General features: G+C 35.3%; 1 protein-coding gene across 5 annotated transcripts in view; it reads left to right on the top strand.

The window, feature by feature from the left end:
• The first annotated feature begins 1,787 nt into the window (after nt 1-1,787).
• fusl (fuseless) overlaps nt 1,788-13,228 on the top strand; it is a 223,379-nt gene continuing 211,938 nt past the window's right edge. For 3 of the 5 annotated variants that reach the window (XM_036370699.2, XM_070106465.1, XM_036370700.2), the window contains exon 1: nt 1,788-3,040. The gene's annotated coding sequence lies outside the window, so the exon portion shown is untranslated. The remainder of the gene's footprint in view (nt 3,041-13,228) is intronic. The other 2 variants (XM_036370705.2, XM_036370701.2) reach the window with 1 other exon arrangement.

The following is a 13,228-nucleotide window of genomic DNA, read 5'->3' as shown; positions in this document are numbered from 1 at the left end:
AGTTCTAAAAAGAAGTTGCAAAAAGCAACTGGGTTCCGTACCCGAAAACGGAAGAGGTTTTAGGTCGGCCTCGAATCTTACCAAGATGGTAGTGTGTGCCCAGACACACTGCCACTGGTATCCAAATAAATACTTACAAATAGCTCGTATTGTTTGGGGCGCTGATCAACGCATTGTATTGATACGCTGTGTTTTTGAACACCGTGAGGTAAGGCCGTCGCTGGCAGGTACTCACGTAAATCAACAACGAAAGTTTACTCTATATATAACTTATGTTTAGATTTATATATTTATAAAATTGCTCGAAAATAAGTTCTCAAATATACCTAAACAATGTCAAAAACTAATGCATTAGCCTTTCCATTTCTCTGCCCCCAATATATATTCGGCAGTAGAGGGCCGAATTGAGCATTTGGCCATAGGGAAGCAGCTCGCAGTAGATGATTCCTTGCCCATCCCACCAAACACACAGCAAAACCTTCCTGGCCGTCAATCAGGTCTTGGCCACCATCTGGGCCGCTTCCCCGAGCTTTGACCACGACCGTTTGCGCTCGATGTTGTCATAAGTGACCCATTTTTCATCGCCAGTCACAATCCGCATCAGAAACAGGTCGATTTTGTTGCGATTTGCAGATGGAAATTCGGTACATCATGTTTTTTGCGTTAGTTCGTGTGACACCCAAACATCGAGCTTCTTTTTGAATCCAAGGTTATGCAAATGGTTCCAAACGGTTTTCTGGCTTATCTTTAGTTCCTCAGCAATTAAATAAGTGCTCACGTGACGGTCTGTTTCCACTATTTCGATGATTTGATCGCAATTTTCGACGACAGGCCTCCCGACGCGTGGTGCATCTTTGACATCGAAATTACCGGAACGGAACCTAACAAATCACTTTTGTGCTACACGTTCGTTTACAGTATCGGGCCCATAAACTAAATTAATGTTTTCAGCCGCTTTGGCTGCTTTTTCGCTTTGATCGAAAAAAAATTGGAAAATATAGCGAATTTTCTCTTTGTTGGTGTCCATCTTTGCCGAGCGCTCACAACGAACTGAGTAAATCAATCAAAACCTGTCAAAGACAAGCTTTTAGCGCGAATAAACACGTTTTCAGCGCCGTATATTATGACATGATGCGACACGTAACACTAGTACTATGGACAATAACGCCATCTCTTAGATAAAAACCGAACGAACTTTTTACTTGACCTAATACTATAAGAGGCCAGATGTAAAACTAGACTTCCAGACGTTTTTAAATCATTAAAACATGTAAATGACATCCAATAACGACTGTCTAGAGTAAAACTCGGTGATAATATAAAAGTCAATGTAAAACAAGAATTTTCGGTCAATTTAATTATGGAACAGTATTTAAATATAGATATCTGAGATCACTGATTAAAAGGCAAGAGGTCTGAGTAAAACTACTTCAAATTCTGTAGGCAAAGAAATATCAAGCAGACTTTTAAGTTTATCTATTCTATTTTGAAATGTTAATAACTTTCCAGGGATGTTTATAACGATTTATGCACTTTTCAAAATGCTTTTTCACCTTCACGTTAAAATTATCAACAGCTTTCATAGCATCCCTGGCTTTCGTTAAATATATTTATGACACTTATACAAAATTACTACACACTGGGACGCTCCGTATGAAACGTGGAACGAATAAATACCATACGAATGTGAAACGAATTGTTGTCACTTTTAAATTGAGTTAACTAATTACTGATTTGATAGTTACTGGGATGAGTGGGATCACCACACAGGTCATCATAGGATTTGTTTACTAATTGCACATCCACATCATTTGTCACCGTCCACCTTATCAGTGAGCCTAGACTATGTGAAATGAAAATATAGACTGTTGTTGAACGCGCTTTTTAATCCGGACATGTCGATTCTAGTATACTAAAACAAAAAAATGTTGATGTCGATGAATTATTGAAATTTAAAATATAAAATTCGTTTTCAGTGTCACAAACAGAATTATGTATTATATTGACCGAAAAACGATAAATTTAATAAAGTATGGAGAGTTAAGTGCGAGTTCCGTTATCAAACAATAATGTATTAATTTATAATTATGTGCTTACATGTATGTATATGTGCAATTCACATAGTAAATATGTGTTATGTGGGCGACAAAGTATGCACCATTCCACCCTCGTCGAACACTTTTTGATACAAACTGAGTGTACTAAAATAAAATAACAGTTGTGTATAGAGCTCGATGCACTTACGTTGATTGTATGTATATACATACATATATGCTGAGCTTACATTGTCTAACAGAGTGTTTAGTATGAGTACGTTTTATTTATTCTTTCAAAGTGAGATTTTTGCATTAGCCACCACTGTAGAAAGTTAGAAATGCAAAATAGATAGCTGATGCCACTAAAGAGATGTAGGTATTGCTCGCAATTCGTGATTCGCAGAGATTGTGCGCAAATGAATTCACATTCCGCAAGTTCTCCACAGATAAATATATGTTAATTTGTGCTTTAAAGTTATCTTCATGCGTTGAGCTGTGATTGTGATTTTGGAAAACGCGCATGATTAGTTTCAAGTTTTCTTTTTAACGAAGCAGTCGCGTGTCGATACGAAATCGAGACATATCAAGTAACGAATTTGACTAAAATCCGTTATCATTTAGTTCATGAATTCTAAAAGGCTCATAGACTTGTCGTCGTTCATAATTATAATATACAATAATTTTGCGGATACAGTCTTTATTTATTTATCGTTAATACCAAATAGTTAACCTGCAATGTTTCACATCAGAAAGTTTTAAAAAATTTATGTAGTTTACATCAATACAAAGAATGATTATTCGCTGTGTTTAAAATTATAATACATTGAAGGTGTGTGTAATTAGTTATTTGTTTTGACCTATATTATATAATATATAATCGTAAGCGAAATGAATATTATATGTCTCTTAAAATAATGTGAGGATATTCAATCATATCGCACATCTTCAAAAACATGAAGAATATAAGTAAGCACTCCTAACATACACCTTTACTAACATAGACGGTAAGTTTTAAATTTTTTTTTGTTTACTTCTTATAAAAATAACAAACTTTTTCAAAGAATTTATGGATTTTCGGACGCATCATGGGACGTAACCTAGTAAAAATTAAGACAGCGAGGATACATAAATATACTTTCACAATATGTCGCCGATAGTACAATAGTTATTTTCACTTAGCTGTTGTTTGTAACACCTAAACCCGTACGATGTCAGTCGGGAGCTGGTCTTGCACAGAACTGATGGCCTACTCTAGCCGCAGAAATAAAACAAGACCGTCTTTTAAATTTACATTACAACATCACTTAATCGCCACTTTACGTGTTTGCAGTTAAGTCCAATCATTCTTAATAACTCCGAATATCTTTTTAGTTTATTTTAATTAATTACGAATCCCAAATCGTTGTTCTATTTAGTTTTATTATTATATTTGAATCTACTTGAAAAGTTAATTGACTAAAAGAAGCGCCATATTTATTGCCCATTTTCACAGCGAAACCGAAGACTATTATTATAATAGCAAAGAGATATGGCTGCTAAGTTGGTACAGAAAATGGATTAAGTCGGTATATACATACCTAACCAAATAATGGAATGTAGTATATAACGTATATGTTAGCCAGCTTTCCGGATATACTATTTACTACTATATGTATATATATATATACTGGTTCTCAGAACTCCCGTTATGCACAGCGCAGTGAGCCTCTGAATCCTTTCGATTGGCTTTCGGTAGGCAGATTTCTGCACTACTGCACCGTAGCAGAATTGGTCTCAGAATCGCTGTGTTGCACCAGTGCATAAGAGAGGGAGAAAGCCCCTAGGTTGCGCCGAGCATTTTCCTACACGCATATAATGTATTACTGGCCTTTTTACGCTTTCATCCACATTGTGCTTCCACAGCAATTTGCTGTCCAAGACTACCCCAAGGTATTTAGTAGCTTAGTAGACGTAACTACGGCCAGAGAATGACGGTATGCTTAGTACCCTCTACTTCTCTACCATTGCATCTCTACTGGTCAGGTGCGTTATGTCTAGGACGTTTCTGGAGGTGGGTCCTCATCACGATTAGCTATCGCTAGATTAGCTTTGTTACATAAAGTTAAGTAGAGACTCACCTCTCTGATTGATGTTGAAGCTGTCCCAAATCGCCTGGCATCAGCGCACACCACCAACGCCTACCTCCTAATCTTGAATGTAGCCGCCAGCCTATTGGAATATAGATTTTTGTCCACCAATATCGCCGTTGTCACCTTGTTATTCGCAACGTTTACCCGATGCTATCCATGCCCGATTGTAGCCGCCTTTTTCTAGGTTGAGCAGAAGCTCGGCGGAGGTGGTTCTTCTTTGTGGAGGTTCACCTTGTTTACCTTAAGCTCCCTGTTTTAAACCCTCAGAATACTGAGTAGGCCCCTTCTCCAACTCCTGCAGGACAAGTTAAGTCGCCATGATCTCTTTTAAGCCGAGATCCTTCTCCACTTATCCTTTCTCCAGCGTGTTTTTGTTGCCGTCGGCGGAGTGGCGGTTTTTTAGGCGAAGGAACACGCTTCCTACAAACCATCTTAATGAACTTTGCGTAGAAAATGTCGTTTGCTTCAGACTAATAATCTGGCGGACATTGCTTTGGCTTCCATATTCATTTAAAGGTTTGCCCACGCCCAATATCCTCCAGTAGCTAGTTCGCATGTCCGGATAGAGACGTTGTAGTAACCGCAGCGCATGTTCCGGGTGTACCACGCGAGATATGACGACCTTCTCCTTAGGCAACGATGGAATATTACTGCAGTCACCACATCCAGTTCTGCGTTTTTCCACAGGTTCAGAAGTGTTCTCACAGCTTCCTTCACCCATGTCAGTAACCGCCAAACCAACCTGCTGTATCAAATTACGATCATGGGTGCGTTTGGCTCTGAGTCCTTCCTTGAGAAGAGGGCTTCCAATTGCTTATCTCCACTATTTTTCTACGCTCCTGCGAGTCGTATCGCAATCTCACTTGCTGCCGCCGCTGCTTTAGACGTAGTCGGCCTGTCGTCCGCGTACTTGACGTTCAGCTTCAGCTTTTCGATGCTCCTCAACCATCCCAAATCCCATATTGAGGTTTAGATTCGGGAGTCTCTACCGCCTGCGTTTTATACCTACCGTCAGCTACCTATGTAGCAATGGCTGTTGTATTCCGCAATTCCCCTCCTTCTGAGGTTGCATAAAAAGCAGTCCACCAAAAGCAGTCTTCCCATACATCCTATGGCTTGAATACTAAAATACCCTTTATTCCGAAGTCAAATTATAACGATACTTTGAAGCTAAAATCAATGTTATCTTGTTCTACTGCTCGAAGAAGATAATCTGCTACCGTATATAAGTTCGTTTATAATCATTTTCAGCTAATTAACATTTTAAAACTGCAAAGAGAGGTAAAAAATAAGAAACAACGCTAACTTCGACTTCTTCAAACTTATAATACCCTTTACAGGTGCATTTTTCATAGCAAAAAAGTATATAAAAACATCTTTTTCTGGATCGGTCTGTTCAAATTGCAGGTATATGATATAGTGGTCCAATTTAAACAGTATCTTTGGAGATAGTAGCAATGCCTGAGGAAATAATCTATACCAAATTTCTTGATGGTACCCTGTCAAATAAAAAAGTGTATGACCTTTTTTAAAGAACATTCCATTTCCTGCCAACTCTACAATACAAAATATTTTTTCAAATAGTTGGAAGCGAGAGATGAACTATTCTATCTGATAATAAGAAAAAAATAGAAATCTATAATGCGAAGGACCTTCCCTTCTCAGGGTATTTATCAGATAAAAGCTGTAATTGGTTTTAGCATCCCAAAATTAGCAAGACAACAGCCTCTAACATCAGAGTCGTTATAGTGCTATCTATGTATACTAATATTATATAACGGATTTTTTTTTTGTCGAGATAAAAAACTTGAAATTGGCATTACTGTTCAAGATGGCGACCGACTTAACAGCTGTCAAGTGATTTATTCTCAGTTTGGTTTGGTAATTCATCATGAATAGACTCACACCTGAACAACGCTTGCAAATAGTGCAATTTTATTTCGAAAATAATTGTTCTGTGCGGAATACGTATCGCGCCCTACGTTCTTTTGGTTTTTTGTAGCGATGAAGCGCACTTCTGGTTGAATGGCGACGTCAACAACAAAAATCCCACATTTGGAGTGAAGCTAATCCTCAAGTGTATGTCGAAACACCGTTATATCCAGAAAAACTGACTGTTTGGTGCGCTTTATAGGCTAGTGGAATCATTGGTCCGTACTTCTTCAAAATTATTCTTCTTCTGATGGCCAGAACGTTACAGTCAATAGTGATCAGTATAGAGGCATGATTGCTAACTTTTTCCTTCCTGAATTGAATAACCTGTGCTGGAGCTGTGGTTCCAAAAAGACGGCGTAACATGGCACACAGCTCGTGCCACAATCGATTTATTGAAAGACACGTTTGGTGACCGCCTAATTTCACGTTTTGGACCTATGAATTGGCCTCCAAGATCTTGTGATTTAACACCGCTAGACTACTTTCTGTGGTGTTATGTAAAGTCATTGATCTATGCGCTTAAGCCACAAACGCTTAACCATTTGGAAGACAACATTCGCCGTGTTATGCCGATATACGGCCACATATGTTGGAAAAAGTCGTCGAAAATTGGACGTCTAGATTGGACTACATCCGAGCCAACCGTGGCGGTCATACGCCAGAAATCATATTTAAAATATAATGCCACAAGATTATCTTTCGGATAAATAAAATTCATGTCAATCAAATAATCCGTCGTTGTTTTATTGCAATTTAAAGTTCTATACCTCTAAAAAAAACACCATTTATATATATAATCTATATAAAATACGTGTCGATATAATAATTTATATCTCAATTATTTTATAAAAAAAAAAAAAATCATGAATAAAAAATATTTTTCTAAATATAAGCATGTGTTCAAAATTAAAAAAACAAAAAAATTATTGTAATAGTATTTTGAGTAAAATGTTTCAATCTTTTTCAAAATTAAACCTCAAGGACAATCCGTTGAATTCTTATACCGGCAATAACATTACTGCGTTTATTATTAATAATATTTTTAATGTATTGCATAGTTTATTATAATAATATTAATAAATAATTTTATAAATAACAGTTAGTAAAACAGTACCTCAAATCATGTACTTAAATTAGATCCATGAACCAATGTACCGATGCCTGTATTTTAACTAGTAGTGAAAAATCAATTGAATAAGCATCTGCAGTAAAGTTTATTTTGCAGATAACAGAGTTTGCCGCATTTTTACAGTTTTTAATAACATTTCTAAGACTAACTATGAGGATGTTTGTGGTTGTTTGTTTTTCATGCATTTATGCACAATTCTGTATTTCATATGTATGATTCCGTTACGAGCCTTCAGGCGTATTGACTTATTTGTAAAAGCACATCATTCATACCATTGGAAGTAAATTCGTATATTAGTGAGGTATTTTAAAATCAGATTCAATTAGCATAATCTGTAAAAGTTGGTCAAATTATAACAAATTCATGTACTGTCTTCTATAATTGAATAGCAAATGTGCATATGTACTTGTACATGAACATTGTGTATGTATACGAACTGGTATATCATCTATAATAGGCAAACTTCGGAACGACTGACATCTCCTACACTGTGAAAAATAAAGAAATCGAATGATAACTCCGCCCTCTCCCCGTATAAGAGTTAGGTTGAAAACTACTAAAAGAGCAAAAAACTACGTCAGAAGTATTAAACTTCATATCCTACATGATGTCTCATTGAAGCCGGTGTCAAAATTGGACACTGAGCTATATATAACAACCTGCTCAACTAATTTCAACAACATTAGCTGATATTCCAACGCAAGCCAACTTGCGTTTAGTGGTTTTACAATGCTTTATTTATTGTAGCAGATATTGTTGCGAGCCAAACGGAGCCGAGTCAGCTATGTCAAGATATGTATTTGAACAAAATTATGTTAATGTATAACATGGGATAAATGTAAGTACTTTAGTGCCGAAAATGTTTGAAATCGGAAATAATACATCTAATAATTTTCGTCATTCCATCAGACTTTATCTTGAATGTGATCGCTCAGTGTGTGATGTATATTCATTAAATATCGTAGAAGGGTATACTTCACTTAAGTCAAAAGATAATGATTTCCAGTTGACTGTTAACCGTTTCTTTAGGTGGTGGTAAACCGTTTCTCATGAAAACCGGTGGTGTATGTTAATTTTTTTCCGGCACTGTACATATGGTTTATGGTATATAGCCAACCGCAAGCCTGAAATTCTTATAATATGTACATATATATATGAGAGATAGGTTTATTATTGACCCGATTTTCCAATTTTTGGAACCAGAAAAACATTCTCGCAAACTTTTAATGAGATACCTCACATCCTTATCAACAGATAAGGCAAATAATATCCCGATGTTTGAAAATCTTTGTATTAGGTATATGGGGGAAGTATTCACCCGATTTGCTTAATTTTAGGCTCAAGGATACACTGTTACTAGCCGCTATATGAGTTTTATTAACACAACCCACATATAGTCTGAGTTTCAGTAATATATCTCAGAAACATAAATATATTTGAAGTAAAATATCATGTCGCCAATTTTCGCAAAATACTAATGTCAAAGTAATTTTATTATTTTGATCTTGCCCAACTTTGGTATTGGCTCCTACGCAGCTTATTTGTTGCGTTTTGTATTTACTATCTCTAATATGATTAGTTAGTTAGTTATCGCACTTTCAAAAAATGTTCAAGTGGAGGGTTATCATCCGATTTCTCTTATTTTCACACTGTCGAAGGACATGTTGTCCAATTTCGCCTATCTACAATACCGGACTTTTTATGGTGCCAAGGGCATGTGTACCAAGGTGCATCGAGATATCATATAATACTTTTTTCTCAATTTACAGCCGGCACGGACGAATCATTCTGATCATTTACATATGTAACGTTATGTGAACTAAGCTATTACGCTATGTGGCAATTTGTTGGGAGAGTATAATAAAAATCAACAATTAGTGTACCGGTATTGACAACAGAGATTGAAACAGTACTTGTAATCTTGAAACAATAATAAAAATTCTACGTTAAACTAATTTTCATGGTCGGACAGCTCGAAACAAACCGTAATCGATAAATCAGAGTGAAGTTTTTTGAAAGTCATGTTAATAAAAACGAAACATATTGGAAAGACGTTATTTTTGCCTATCAAAACAAGTTTAACCTCTTTGGTTCTGATGGGTCTCTCGTTTAGCGTAAGCCCAACGCGAAGTTGAATTTGTAAAATTTGCGAGTTAAAGAAAAACACAAAAGCCCAATATAATTTATTTCAAAATTCCGGAATATGGTCCGTTCGGGATAGGTTTAGGTTTCTGTCCACACATTAATCTTCTTATGTTTGAGATCATTGTCCTAGTACTGTTTTTGTGTTCACGTCGGGTTTTTAAATTTGAAGGTACTGTACCGTATTATTTCTAAATGCCAGACCTCCAACTTCTCAGCTAGAGATGCAGCCTCAAATCACAACCGAGAGTTTTTCTTGTGCAGTTAATGCCTTTCATCATAACCCGGGTGGTCCTCTGTTGTAGCATTTTTGTTTGTCTCGTCGGTAAATACGATGTCATCTCAATGTTCTTCCGGCTGACTACTCATATTCGCAACAAAAGTAAAACATTTTTCTACTTTTAACGACAAAAGTAACGGTTCTTTGTTTTCAAATCTGAAGGAGTACTTATGTATGCCATAGTTTGGCTTGGCACTATCGACAAGTAGTGGTGTAACACATGCAACCCTTTAAGAATAGGGAAAATCATTTGACCGGTAATTTGATAGTCACAACTGAACAAATTTCGTCAGTGTGTAGAACAAAGTTTCTAGCATTCTAGCAGTGCAAAAACTGATGTAAGCAAACGTTTGAGTGTGTGTTTGCATATACAAATGTGGGTGTATCGATGAACCCATAAGCAGTTTCTTTTAGGAAAGCCACATTCTTCTTTTAATTCATTGGCAAGATTTCAAGCTGATATTTGCGAATTTAATTTAACTTTCCACATTATTAATAGGTCTGAATGATATCAAATCTCGATATACATTTTAAATGGTTTAATTTATCTAGGAAATATCTCAACTAATACTGTAACAGATTTACCCAACTTTTCTTTATTGAAAATCGATACGAAGTCAAAGCTTAATATTTCCCAAGCATTTTAAAAATTAAAGTGAAGCAAATCTGAAATGCGTGTTCAGCAAAATTTCACAATCAAATTGTAGAAATGGAGAAATGCAGCATTAAGGGAAAATTTGTATTTTCAGCAAATGACAGCAAAGGAGATGTAGAAAGTGAAATGTGATTTTGTAGTTCTGTAGTTACATGTTGATAGTTTTTAGTGTGTGCAGGCAAAAAATTGGAACTTCATAGTTCCAGTAATAATGTTTTTTTGTATATGATTTAAACTAGAGGATATTTTAGTAATAACTCTATTCCAGTAGCATCTAGGGAATGCACTTTTCAATAGAATTTATCAGGTATATTGTGGATTTTTTAAAACTTGTTTAATATAAATATTACTGGTATACCATTTACTCACTAGAGAGAAGAATTTCGGATACAGAAGTACACACATTTGAACTTATAAAGGATTAAAATACTTTACATATCCTGCAAGCATGTCTGGAAGTAAAACGAAAATCATTTTACAAAGTATATAGGCGCTGGGGTAATTTGTGGACAGATTTTACACATATTTATAATTATTATAAGTGCACCTAATTTCGAATAGATATTTTACATATTGGCCGATTGGGTATAAAGCCAATCGGAAGTTTGAAATTTCTATACTCGGTATATGGGGGCTAAGGGAAGTGACCTAAATTTATTCATGTATGGCATTACGATATAATATTTTCCGAAAACCACTCTCTTTGAATTTGATTAAAATAACACACATATTGACATACAAATCATCTTCTCAGATAAGTCCCATTTCCGACTAAACAAAATTGTCGATATTGGGGTGAGTCAAATCCTCTTGTGGTTCCGGAAACGCAATTGCATCCCCAAAAATTGATCGTTTGGTGCGAATTGTGGTATGGTAACATCATTAGTGCTTTATAAAGGTACATGCAAATTTGGGTGTCCGTTATTTCCACATTGATACATCGTAAACAAGCTCTTTATTTTCAATTGAAACCGCGCCTACGGAATCCCTACGTCTCGTAAATCATATTACTTTTCCTATGACCGGCGTTCTAAGCTGTCCAAGTGAGATTTTTTTTAGGATCGTCCTCCTAACCTATATAGGATTTTTTGATCGTTTGAATTACATTTTTTATCATTTACAATCTTAACCTACATCTTTGAAACCAGGATATTCTAATACAATACAGTACCATGTTCAATGAGCAATACAGACTTCTTAAGTTGCTGGTACAATATGAATTCTCTGTACATTTGATGTATAAATTTAACTGCGTATAACTTTTAAAAGACTGGTTTTAAGATAAAAATTTTATAAAAGGATTCTACTTTTTTAAAGTTGTAGATTTACTTGCTTAATACAAAATATGAAAAAATTCCTTGTTAAGTACGTCGAAAAAGAAATATGATCAGGGTTAAAGGAAATAATAAGGTTGTTTACGTTACATAATGTTTTTTAGCGCTAAATCACATGATGATAAGATTTGTTCTTTTTTTTTGCGACTTAGTCCGAACACTTTATAATTTTTTTTAATAACATTTTTTGGGTGTGGTAGTGATCCGACTCAGCCCATCTGCAAAACCAACTTTTTCAACATGCCAAGAAATACATGTACGATACATTGAGATATCTCAATACTAAAGATATAAGATGAATTTACTGAAGATATCGCTTGCATGAACAGACTGACATAAAGACAGACTCTTTGAAATTGGACCATGGGCAACGTGGAAGTAGATATGCCTTTCAAAAAATTGTGTACTGTTATTCCCCCATGCACATACTAATTATCTCAATTAGGCTCCCATCGCGTGAAGCCTTCACAGTAAATTAGAAATGCTATGCAAAATTATTTAAAACAGCAAGACTTCCACGATTACTGAAAAACTGCGACAAGAATGTTGTTGCAATTTTGAATTCATCCATTTTATATTTTCATACTTATACATACATAGTTATATTGATGTAGAATGTAAATCTGGGAATAATAGTGTGTTATTGAGCTGAGCTAGTTGGAAACAAACATACGATTATGAGGACAGACTGATTATAAATTAAAATTCTGAGCATTCTGATTTTCCCCTTTCATTGAAAACTGGCATTTTAACTTTTCGCTTTTGGTCATACATACAGATTAATTAGAAAAAGATGTACCATAAATATTAGAGAATCAGTAACTGAGGGGATATTTTATTGCTTTCTTGATGTTGAGCGAAGCAAACGTATTAAATGAGCTATAATAAATGATAAAAACCACATTTAACTCAGTGGCTCACGCAATTTCTAATTAATTTTACTAGTTTTAAAAAATGGGCTGACACCCAAGAGTCATCATTAAATTTATCTACAGAAGAAAGACATAAAATAGCTGCCAGGCAGATAGGATCATTTTTTGAAAAGTGAACAACTGTAGACATGCAAGTACATCAAATTAAATAACATAGAATCGATCGGAGCGAGGCCGTAATAAATGGCCTTCCTTGTTGTGACCACACAGCAACAAGGCTCATCGAAATTATTCTGATATTCTCATCTCTATAATATATGTACTTGTATATATCTAAGCATAGATAACTAATCGCTAATAGAATAGAGGTGAGAATATATAAGCGCCATTTAAGCAGACAAGCTGCATAATTTGTTTTTTCCGAGGCAACAAACACGCTGCGTTCAACATATTACATATCAAAAACTCACAAATTATTAATACACTTTAGTTATATTCTTTTAGCACACGTGAGATATAAATTGCTTATTTGACGTGATTACTGTATGCTTACGATTACGCAGTTGTAATCGTTATAATTTTTCAGCAAATCTGTGACGTTATTAGAGCCATCTCCTGAGCGATGTACATACACGTATGAGACTTCTTATGTTCGAAAGATGTTACATACATACTTGTATATATTAATAAAATAAAATACAATTGTGCCTTGTTTT

Source organism: Bactrocera oleae, chromosome 3 (genome assembly GCF_042242935.1).
Source record: "Bactrocera oleae isolate idBacOlea1 chromosome 3, idBacOlea1, whole genome shotgun sequence".
Classification (NCBI taxonomy): domain Eukaryota; kingdom Metazoa; phylum Arthropoda; class Insecta; order Diptera; family Tephritidae; genus Bactrocera; species Bactrocera oleae.
Note: the sequence above shows the minus strand (reverse complement) of the source record. Positions and strands in the feature narration are given on the sequence as shown.